The following is a 10453-nucleotide window of genomic DNA, read 5'->3' on the forward strand; positions in this document are numbered from 1 at the left end:
ACCCAGGGCTATGTCTGTTGCCTTTACCATCACCTGTTTAACACAAAACTAGCAAATATTGGACACCAACCTTCTTCACAGCACAGACAGAGCACAGGAGAAAACAGTGATTCATTGCTTCTCCACTATTTCAAAAAAAGAGAATTTGAAACCAAGTCTAAACTTCACTTACTACAAAACACAGGCACAATATGTCTACTGATTTTATGGCTTTACGTTGCACTGGAACAGTTAAAAAGTTACTTTGTTGTGGTTCTGTAAATTCACACACACCTCAAAGACATTCCAGGTGTCCTGATTCCTGCATTGAAAAAAAAAAAAAACCAGAAGAAAAATCAGCCTTTGTAATTGAAGGTCATACTATTAAATTCCAATCTATTACAAATTCACATAGCCAGGTCATTATCCTTTTCTCAAACCAAGTATATAAAGCAAGTGGATGATGGTTTGCAAATATTGCAACATTACCTGGCCACTGCTGAACTGAATAGAAAAACAAAATATAAAGCTACTTTTCACATACTTCACATATTTCTAGGTTATTCTAGATTTTTCCTAACGTGATGATTACTCATTTCTGAGGTCTTGCAGTGCTCTCTGCACCCAGCATTCAATAATTCTGATATAATTTGACAAAAGTATTTAATGTTATGTTAAACATAGAACTCCTGCTAATGATTTCTTTCTAATGGATAACTAGTGTGTCAGACATTAATTGCAATGCCAATATTAAAAAAAAAAACCTTTGGGATTAAGTACAGTATTTCATTGTTCAGTAGTTTTATGAACATTTAATGTTTTCATTAAAAGTGAGTGTTAGAGGTCATGAAGCACACAGTTTCATACTGCTTTTCACAGAACTATAAATTTTTCTGAGATCTTGGGACACGCTGCTCACCTTTGAGTGAAAATACTGTGATTTATTGCAAGTGTGAGAGCATTAACTGACAGTCCCTGCATTTGGGTCACTGTATAAAATGTGCTGCCTGCAAGATTGCTGCTACTGCTGGGCTCTTTTTTTTTTTTTAACAGATAGGATATTTGATTTTATTTATTTTTAAACAGCCAACGTGGCTTGAGGGTTTTTACTGATACATCCAGGATGGATCAGTGACAGTCCTGTACAGTAGGTGTGTATTTAACAGGGTGAGAGAAGAGGGGCTCCAGCTCTCATCAGCCCAGCAGGCAGGTCTGTGTCCCAGTTAGGTCAGGACTGGGTCCTAACAGGGGTAGAACCACCAAGGTCAGGTTGCACTTGGACACTTGTTTGTGTCCCAATCCTGTTGGGAAATAAGGATTTTTACCCATTGCTCCCCTTCCCTCAGTAGAACTGCCAAGCAGGATTTGAGATGAGCAGCTCCATGAGAGATTCAGTGCCAGATCTGCAGTGAGCAGAGGTCAGGAAGCCTCTCAAAGCACCGGGAACTGCAGCAAATGTGGGGGACCAAAGATGCTGACAGCACCTGATGGTTCAAAGCGCTGCTTTCCCAAGGGAATTCCACAGGAATGTCATGATCCACAGGTTCTTGTGCCAGTGCTGTCCCCCAGGTTCTCAAAATACTTTCAAATTAAGCAATATGTTGCTGATCCTGCTTTAGGTTTCAGAAGCCAAGAGCTTACGGTGAATTTTGTGTTTATGCAGTTCCATTCCAGGGGTGAGAGGAGGTTTCATCCTGTGAGATCCTGTGAGAGGGCAAACAAAAACCATCATTAGCTGCTGACAAGTGCTCCAGGTTTCACTCCAGGCTGATATCACTGAACAACAAATCCTTTCAAGCTGAGGTAGCCAGCTGGGATCCAGAGGGATGGGAGTGCCTTGCATCACCCCACAGCTCACTGTTGGATAACAGCCTTGCTGCTGGGCTCAGGAGGGAATTCCATCCAGCCTTCCTCAGCCAGGAGTTCACAGCTGAGGCTCCATCTAAAGGATTGGAGGAAACACAGAGAAAGGGCAAGTTCAGGCATCTTTAGGACACCAACAGGGCTGTTGAGGAGTCCATGAGGACAAAATAAGGTGATAGTTGGTGCCCCATGAGTGAAACTGCTGAAAAAGTGCTTAGAAATACAAAAATTTTTTCTATGGCTGCATAAAAAAAAAGAGCTTCGATTTCTTGAATTTCCCAAGAGGAAGAAAAAGGAGGTTTTGCACTCACAGATAGTCCTCAAAGGATTTAGTGGGTTTGGACACTGGGAAATGTGAATTAACACCTTCAACCAGGTAGTGTTCATTTCCAGAAGAGGAATTTTTTGGAGTAGTTAATTTTTTGGAGGTGAGGTCCTCCCCACCTTTAGAAACTGAAGAATATACTGGAAACTCGTTGCTCAGCATGTGGTATGTGTTCAAAGCAAATCAACGTTTAAGAATTACATTCCATTTCTTTCTGTATAGAGGTTTAATCACAGCACATTCCTTCAGCAGTAACAAGAGCTGGCTGGTGTTATGTCACATTCTTCCCCAGCTTCTGTAATGTTATCAAGAGAGCAAGAGAGTTCTGCCCCTATTATTAAGCTTTTGTGAGTAAATTGAAAGATTAAAACTATTTTCCTGAGGCAGTTTTTAAAAATAAAGATATTTAAAATTACCTGGATTGTATTTCATTCTCCTTGTCTTCATTTACTAAAATTTCCCAGAGCCTGTCATGGTTGAAATTATATAGACACCACCCCTAGAGATCATGGAGCTAAAGATTAATTGATCAGAAGAGAATTACACTTCCATTTTCTTTTTCTCTACAATGTCTTTCCATTCTATGTGCAACTGTCAATGCTAAATGCCTATTTTGCCACCTAATGGTGTAGTTCTGAGAAGTGTTACAGCAGAGTACACCTAAGCAGCCCCATGAAGATTTATATATCTAGCAGGTTCAGTTTAATTTGAAATATTTACAAAATTATTTCCCCTTTCTTATCATATTTTTGTAAAGCTTTGTTAATGTGGCAGAAACAAGATATAAATTCTTTAAAAAATTTTGAAGAATGATAAACATTTTTACCACCAGTGTTCCCTGCCTCTTTCTTAATTTGCCTGATTAACTCATTCCCTTTCAAGGCATTCCTGCTCCATCAACACCTTTGCTTGCAATGGGCATTGTTCTCCCCATCTACCTCTTTGGCACAGGTTTTCATTCTAAGCCTTCTCTAAGCCAATCATAACTTCTCACCATCGCTAAAGTACTTCCTAAACTCATTGCAGATCCATCACATTTTTGTCCTGTTCCTGAATGGAATTCTGTCCTCTATGGGGCTGCCTTTTCTGCTGCCTTCCCTGTTCAAAAGGATCAAACCCCACTGCGGTCACGTATAAAGTGCTCCTACATTTCAGGAATAAAGACTGGGAACAGAAAGTTTCCCTTTGTACGAGATTCCTTTTTTCCCCCTTTGCAGATAATGAAAATTGTCAGACTGGAGCATTGTCTGCACTGCTGGTGAACAGAACAAACTGCACTAAAACACTGAGATGCACATGTTTAAAAGTCTGGTTTTACTCTGGCCCTGTGGCTGCTCTGAGACCAGGAGAGTTAACCCGCAGTGGAAGACATACCTATCAGAGTTCTGGGATGAAGAAACATGTCTAGACAGGGGCTCTGGTTCTCACTAAGGCTCCCTTTGGCACGCAGAGACAATGTTTATGCAAGAGGTCAAGATTCAATCCATTTCTCAAGCTGGAGCTGGAGATGAAGCTTTTCAGGAGAAGAAACTAGGAAGGAAATCTCCACCCATACTCTGGCTCCTGCGACAGGGGACAGAGCTTGGAGCAGAGACACCGTGGCCCTCTGAGACAGGATGTGTCTTGGGGAAATGATGTGTCTCTGAAGGGAAATGACTGCAGCTGTGGCTACAGAAAAATGCATGAGCTCCCATATCACAGGATTTTCCAGTGGTTAGTCACTAAGATAACTTCTAAGTCCATCCATCCAGAACGGATTAGTAACTGATGCACAGATATTCCATGCAGTCCCTTTAGCCACGTTGTTTCCTCATCATGTCCTGCAGGACAGTGCTATCCCAGTGCAATTTTAGAAGAAGAAAAGGCAGATTTTAGAGACAGGCATCGAACACAACATGAATAGACTTTGTCAAGTGCTTTGAGAACAACGTGCTAAATATTCCAACTGAAATTGCCAAGGTTTCCTGAGGAACCACACGTTCCCTCGTGCAATTGCTCTGCAGGACTTTCTCATGCTGCTTTGTGACTGAAGCAACTGGAGAATCTCATCCTTAGGTTTACTGGGCTGCTACAAGGAGGTTCCTAGAAGACCTTATAGGACATGACAGTTGGAGACAGTCTCCTCTGAGTGACATGTACCAAGAATTTGCTTCACTGCTGTACTACAACATCTGCCTGCAGAAAGTGCCTGATTCAACTGGACACGGTGTGTGTTGTCCCAGTGGAACACAGCTCAGACAAATGAAGTGTTATTGGGAAGACTCTCAGCCCAAACAAGTATTTAGGAGAGTTGACAGCACTGTTTTTGACCAAGCCATATTATTTAGCCACTAAAGGAATATCAAACCTTCTCTAATCTTTCTTATCCCCCATGGCCCAGCATCAGTTTGAAATTATGACTTCATGGTCTGCCAGAGATGAGCTGTAAAACGTCCTATACTGTCTCTCTAAGTTTTAATTATGGTGGTGATGCAGAGAGCAAGGGGTGCCAGGAGCTGACTCAGTCCTGCTGCTGTAAACTCACCCCTCTGGTACCTGATCAACAGTGATACTCTGGAATTAGCTGCCTTCTTAAACCAGCCTCTTGTCCAGCTAACACCCTGCTTGGGCCACAGCCACTATTTAATGCTTTGGAAGAAGTAAAAAATGTTGTGATGCACCTTCCATCCATGCAGCCATGGAAAGCAGAGATGCTTTCCTGGCTCCCCAAAAACCCTAGAGCATTATCTGATAAGCCTTAATACTTTGGCACAATTAGCTGGTTCTCATTGGCCATCATTACTTATCTAAATATTCAGGGATTAACATTTCCAGCTTTACAGAATTCCACATGTCAGGGGTTATGATGAGGTTTAAGAGGACTAAATTATCTCATTCCAATCTGTTGCAGGGACTGTGGCTGTCAGAGATAAATGCAGATACACATAAGCAGCAGACTCCTCTGGCCATATAATGTTTGCAGAGAAAGCATCTTGGGGCAGTACAAGTCACTTAAAACAGCCCTCACCTGGTAGTGCTGATTTTCTCTGCTTCTTCAAGCCAGTGGAAGTTTTTCCATGTGTCTCATACAAGTTGCTTCCAAAGGTTTCTATTCAAGAGGCAAGATTAATTCCAGGAAACTTATCAAATTATGGTGATATCATGTACTTCTGCAGGTAGCTGAATCTGCAAGGTTCAAAGACAAAAATAGCTCACAAAGCCTTAACCCCATGGGATGGTTATTTTTTGCCATGGGGAAGCAGCCACTCAGAGTCAGATGAGCTGTCCCAGACTGTGCAAACCACATCTCCCCACAGTTCTGGGAATTGCTGAAAGGAGCCAAGACTATCCAGCTCTGGAAACACTCTGCTTTGCCTTACATGAATTCTGGAGACATTTATAAACATGCTACATGAAAACTAAATCCATAAATATGCTCAGCCATGACACAAAAGCATTTGCAGGTTCAATAAACACAGCAATCTCTCTTTTAAAAAAAACCACTAATTCCTAATACTTTCTGAAGTGCAGAAATACTTAACCTGTCCACAGGCTGTACTGGCTTCTTTTGTGCTTTCTTTTAACAATCACCACTGAGTCCACTGTGAAATCAATGTGGGAGGATTTAAGGTAAAGTTTTCTCTAAAAATACCCCTGAAATATTTCATTCTAGAAATTACAAAGCAAGGTTTCATGCCAGATAAGAACAGCACAGGTATTTAAGTAGGTTAGCGGGTCTAGTGAAGTGCTAAAAGTAACCTAAAGCAAAATCTGTCACCATGTGTCTTGAATCAATCTTTTATTCTACACTTGAAACCCTTTAAAATAGAACTGGAAGAAAGGTGGATTTCTCCTTTTCTTTTTAGCAGTAGAATTCAGGGGCAACATGTCTAATGAGGCAATGTGTCTAATGAAAGATGTGATATAATCAAATACAATCATCCTGCAAGCAGACACATCCAGCCCCTCTGTGCACATGTAACTCATTCACTGAGGGCAAAATTTAGGGTTTCTTTGAGTAAATGTCATCTCTCATTTGTTCTGCAAAGCTTATTGCACACTTTGGTTGCTACAAATTTAACAAACATTTGGATTATGTTGCTAGAAAGACATTATGTTCCAATTTGGGTCTAATACACAGTGGGCTGGTTATGAGGAAGTAAACTTTCCATTTAGTTAAAATGGGTTTTCTTGGGGTTTTTTCCTGTCATGTTTGTTCCTGGGGTATTTTTTCTGTCTGTAACTACAGCACACTGAACTCTGTTGACAGCTGCAAATCCACTGTGCAACACAGCAGATCGAGTTTTGTGTTCTGCAGCACTGTGGGATATCTGCAGAGGCTCTTGGTTGTACCAAACAGAAAAGTTTTTAAAGGTAGTCTGGACAAAAGCTGGTTGCAGGAATGGGCTAAGCTGATTTTTTTTTAAGTAATTCCTATGATAATTTGTTGTTAAAATTGTTGTTGTTGGGGTTTTTTTTAGAAATTATTAGATCCCCATTGTTAGGTTTCCTCAATTCCCTCTGTTTTTCCTTTCTGACTTCATTTACATCTTGTAAAGTTGTTACCATTCCCCCTCTACTTATGTTTTCCTTCCCTAATCCATGTCTGGCCCCAGACTGCAGGTGTTGATATACTCTTAGGTACAGATGGGTAATAGCTTCAATTTTAGGAACTACATAAAACAATATTTCTACAAGGAAGAAAAATTCCTGCTCAGTTCAAGTCCAACTTTCCAAAGCAGTTCTTCAGAAGTGGAATGTGGATGTCCTGTCTGCCCCATCCCCCTGCCCTGATTTCCCTGTATTGGGAATGTTCTCTCTATTGTAAGTTATATGAACTGCAGCAATGGGGTTTTTTTTTTTAGCCATTAGGGGAAAGGAAATGACATATGGAGAGAATTCAAGTCCCTCCTCATTCCTAGAGAGTCTATCCAGAAAGTCAGAGTGCTGAGCTCCATCCAAGTGTCGTTTCCTGCTCAGAATTGGGAAGGGGAGCTGGGGGTAGGAGGAGAGATGGATACGTAACATTAAATTGCTGCTTCTGATTAACAGCACATTCTGCAAATGATTTCACAGCGTTGCTTTGAACAGAATTGAGCCTCTGCAGCCCAAATATGTGTAGCAATCCACTGATGAAAGAGCTATTTTTACATCTGTTTCATATAGTGGGTAAAAATGAAGTGATTGGGACGGTGGAAATGTGCTTTGGAGATTTCTCAAGATTTTCTGATAACTTTGTACCTCCAGTCTTCCACATGTCCATGGAGCACTGTTACACACTCCTGCTGGTACAGCTATTTCACCACTGTGAACCTGCACACAAAGCAACCTGGAACAGAGAACAAATTAGGCAGCTTTCTACTCTTTTATATGTATTTATGTGACTTACAGATACATAAAAATATATAAACACCACCTTTAAAAGATGACACCATGATTTCCATTTCACATTGCAATGCAAATTAGAGAAAGATAGGAAATAAAGGAGAACAATTCCTCACTACACTGCACCTCTTTTGTTGAGCTCGTAGGTTTCTCCAACCTCCTCCCCAGTGAAACCAGTGCCATTGATTTTGCTTTCAGTGTGTCAGTCCCTCCCTGATCCGTGATTTACACATCACTTCTGGAGCTGGCCCACTGTTTTATTTAGATGATCAGCACAACATTTTAATGTGGTCAAGCAAGTGTCAATCCTTAGTAAGGATTGACAGGATTTTTCTCCATCCTGCTGTCATTTTTCTTTCCTCTCCTCATGCCTTTAAATCCCAACTCCACTTCCCTCCCACTAATGACTCTCCCCAGGGCAGTGGGTGAACTGCAACCTGGAAACAGGCCACGGCTCTTCCACGAAATCTTCTGGCTTCTGCGGAATAGTGTCCATTTCCTGGAGCCAGTCTGAGACAGACAGTGCTCTGCAGTCAGAAACAGGAATCCAGTGACCCCTAATCCAGAGGAAGTGCTATGAAACTCTCAGCAAATCAATTCTCTCTGAGCTGTGTCCACACGGGGAGTTTCTGCCTAACTCATGTCAGTGCCATTCCCTGGATCAATGAGATTTTCCAAACGCTCAGTGAACAACTTTGCACACCTGTAGCTGAAATTCTGAAGTTTTCTGAAATTTTCAATTGCCTTGGGTACACCCCTCCCAACCTGAGGAGGGGTCCCCTAATTCCCTGTTAGACTTTTCTCCTATTGTGTTCCTCTGAAGGCCAAAGGGTTAATGTGTTTCCTATTAGGTTTTAAGTGAAAGTCTCAACGTTTTCCATTGTAGGTCAAATATCACCAGACACAATTAACCTTCATTAATTACTTCTGTTTTGACTAACAGTGCTTCTTCTCCAAATTGCACACTCTTCCAAAGTTTAGACTGTACTTAAGTCTATGTTGTACCTTATCATAGAAGAGCTTCAATACTCCTGGGATAATCCTATAGTCAGGAAAAGGATAACTGTGACCAGAGGTGCTGTGGGTTAACTGGAGGAATGGACAACAGGATTCCCAGGCTCCAGGTGAATTCTGCCAGCTACTTTCTGAACGCCTGTGGATAACTTTATGTCTCAGTTTGCTCTGCTGTAAAATAAATTTAGGAACAGGAGAGAGCTGTGAAATGTTGTTGGCTAGTGAATTCCTCCTCCTGCAAACTTACAGCTGTTCCTTTTTTGCTGGTATTCCCATAGTTCTGTGCAATTTAAATCATTCTGGATAGAATAGCAGGAAGCAGCTTTGCTTAAGAGAATATTTCAGTCTAATTACTGCTAATTTAACCATTTCTGGCTTAAACAGTTTAACTGTTTAAACTGTTCTTCCTCTAGTGGACGAACAGACTTGCTACTGAACTACAGGACTGCAAAGCCTCTACCCTTCTTCCAAAGCCTGGCACCTCTGGGAACAGCAAGTGGAAGCAATCACCCAGGAGCATCTGCTGGCATCAGAGTTTCAGAGGTGGTTACGTTTGAGATCTCAGACTAAAATCTTGCCATCCCTCCACAGATAAAGCAGCATTAGCAACAACTGCATTCCAAGGCAGTTGATGTCAGCAGGGGTCTGTTATTGTTGCTCTCAGCACAGAGGAGTTGGCAGACTGACACACAGGCCACATTTATTTCAGCCCTTGTCCTGAATTAGATATTTGACAAATGAAGAGGACACAAGCTCTTAAATCTGACCAAAAAAAACCCCTAACCCAAGAAACTAAGAACCAGGAGCTACAATAATTCTCCTCCCCCTTTTTTGCTCCTACCACTTTTTTGAAAGCTCGAGATGCAGCCTCATGGGTGACTGTGATCCCAACCTCAGAAATAGTTTGCATTTTCTTAGAATAAGGAGTGACTCACCCCAGTCACTTACTCATAATCACTGTAGATTGTTGCTTGTGGAAATTGGTGCCGCCAACAGGGCTCATTGGTGGACAGGCTGAACACATTTTTCTTGGATAAAAACAGTGTCTCAGTCCCCAGAAAGTTAATTATTAAGCCACTGAGCTGTCAGGCATCTGGAGAAGAATTTGCAATGTTCTATTCTTAACTCAATATATTAGATAAATCTGAAACAATTAATTCAGAGGAAAAAAAAAAAAGATAATACTATTGAACAAGTGTTCTGCATTCTCAGATACATACACACAGAGATAGAAAAGCCAAAGTTACTGCACATATGCTAAAGAGCAATTAAATCAAGGATTGGGGTTTTAAAGTAACAGTACTCTGAATTTAAAGGAGCTTTTAAAAGGTTGTATCTTATATTCAATATTTAATCTGGTTAAGTATTTGGAAGTTAGCACATAGGTGTTTGTATGACTACAAAGATTTTATCTCTGTGTTTTTAACAGGAAAAGGGAGCAGATCCCACCTGAGTATTCCAGGCGGGATTATCCCACCTCATCCAGCAGCAAACGGGACTGGGAGGCGCCGGCACCGCCCTCTGCCGGCACAGGCCGTGTTCTACAGTTGCAAAAATTCGGAATTCCGAATTCACAAACCATTGTGTCATTGCCCGTATAAACCCCAAAACACGAAGCGTGGGGAAGGAATGATTCACTGATTAAAGCTGACTTTGCACAATTTGTTTTCTATAGGTTAATTCTTTCAGTTCTCTACAGTTACACAGAAAATCACGATTTTACAACTGATGATTTTAGGTCAAGGCTGGAGGTTTGACAACAAAGCAAAAGACAGAGGAGGCTTCATGGCAGATGTGTAGATGCCCTATTTGATTTCACTGGGTTTTTTCCTCTCAGAACATCAAAGGCTTGAGCATTGCAAGGAAGGTGGATCTTTCCCCTTAGCAGTACTTGTGTAAATACCAAAC

At 41.3% G+C, this 10453-nt stretch overlaps 1 long non-coding RNA gene across 3 annotated transcripts; it reads right to left on the reverse strand.

The window, feature by feature from the left end:
- Positions 1 to 1265: 1265 nt before the first annotated feature.
- LOC116796167 lies at positions 1266 to 9649 on the reverse strand. Of its 3 annotated transcripts, XR_004360283.1 has the most exons (5): positions 9494 to 9649; positions 8537 to 8716; positions 7388 to 7475; positions 5175 to 5332; positions 1266 to 1683 (listed from the first exon to the last, which is right to left on the reverse strand). It is a non-coding gene; the product is annotated as an uncharacterized LOC116796167 (long non-coding RNA). The 3 variants fall into 3 exon arrangements; XR_004360284.1 differs by lacking the exon at positions 7388 to 7475 and having other exon boundaries at positions 9494 to 9609; XR_004360282.1 differs by lacking the exons at positions 5175 to 5332; positions 7388 to 7475 and having other exon boundaries at positions 9494 to 9609.
- Between the last annotated feature and the right edge of the window lie 804 nt (positions 9650 to 10453).

This window comes from Chiroxiphia lanceolata, chromosome 19 (assembly GCF_009829145.1).
Source record: "Chiroxiphia lanceolata isolate bChiLan1 chromosome 19, bChiLan1.pri, whole genome shotgun sequence".
NCBI classification, from domain to species: domain Eukaryota; kingdom Metazoa; phylum Chordata; class Aves; order Passeriformes; family Pipridae; genus Chiroxiphia; species Chiroxiphia lanceolata.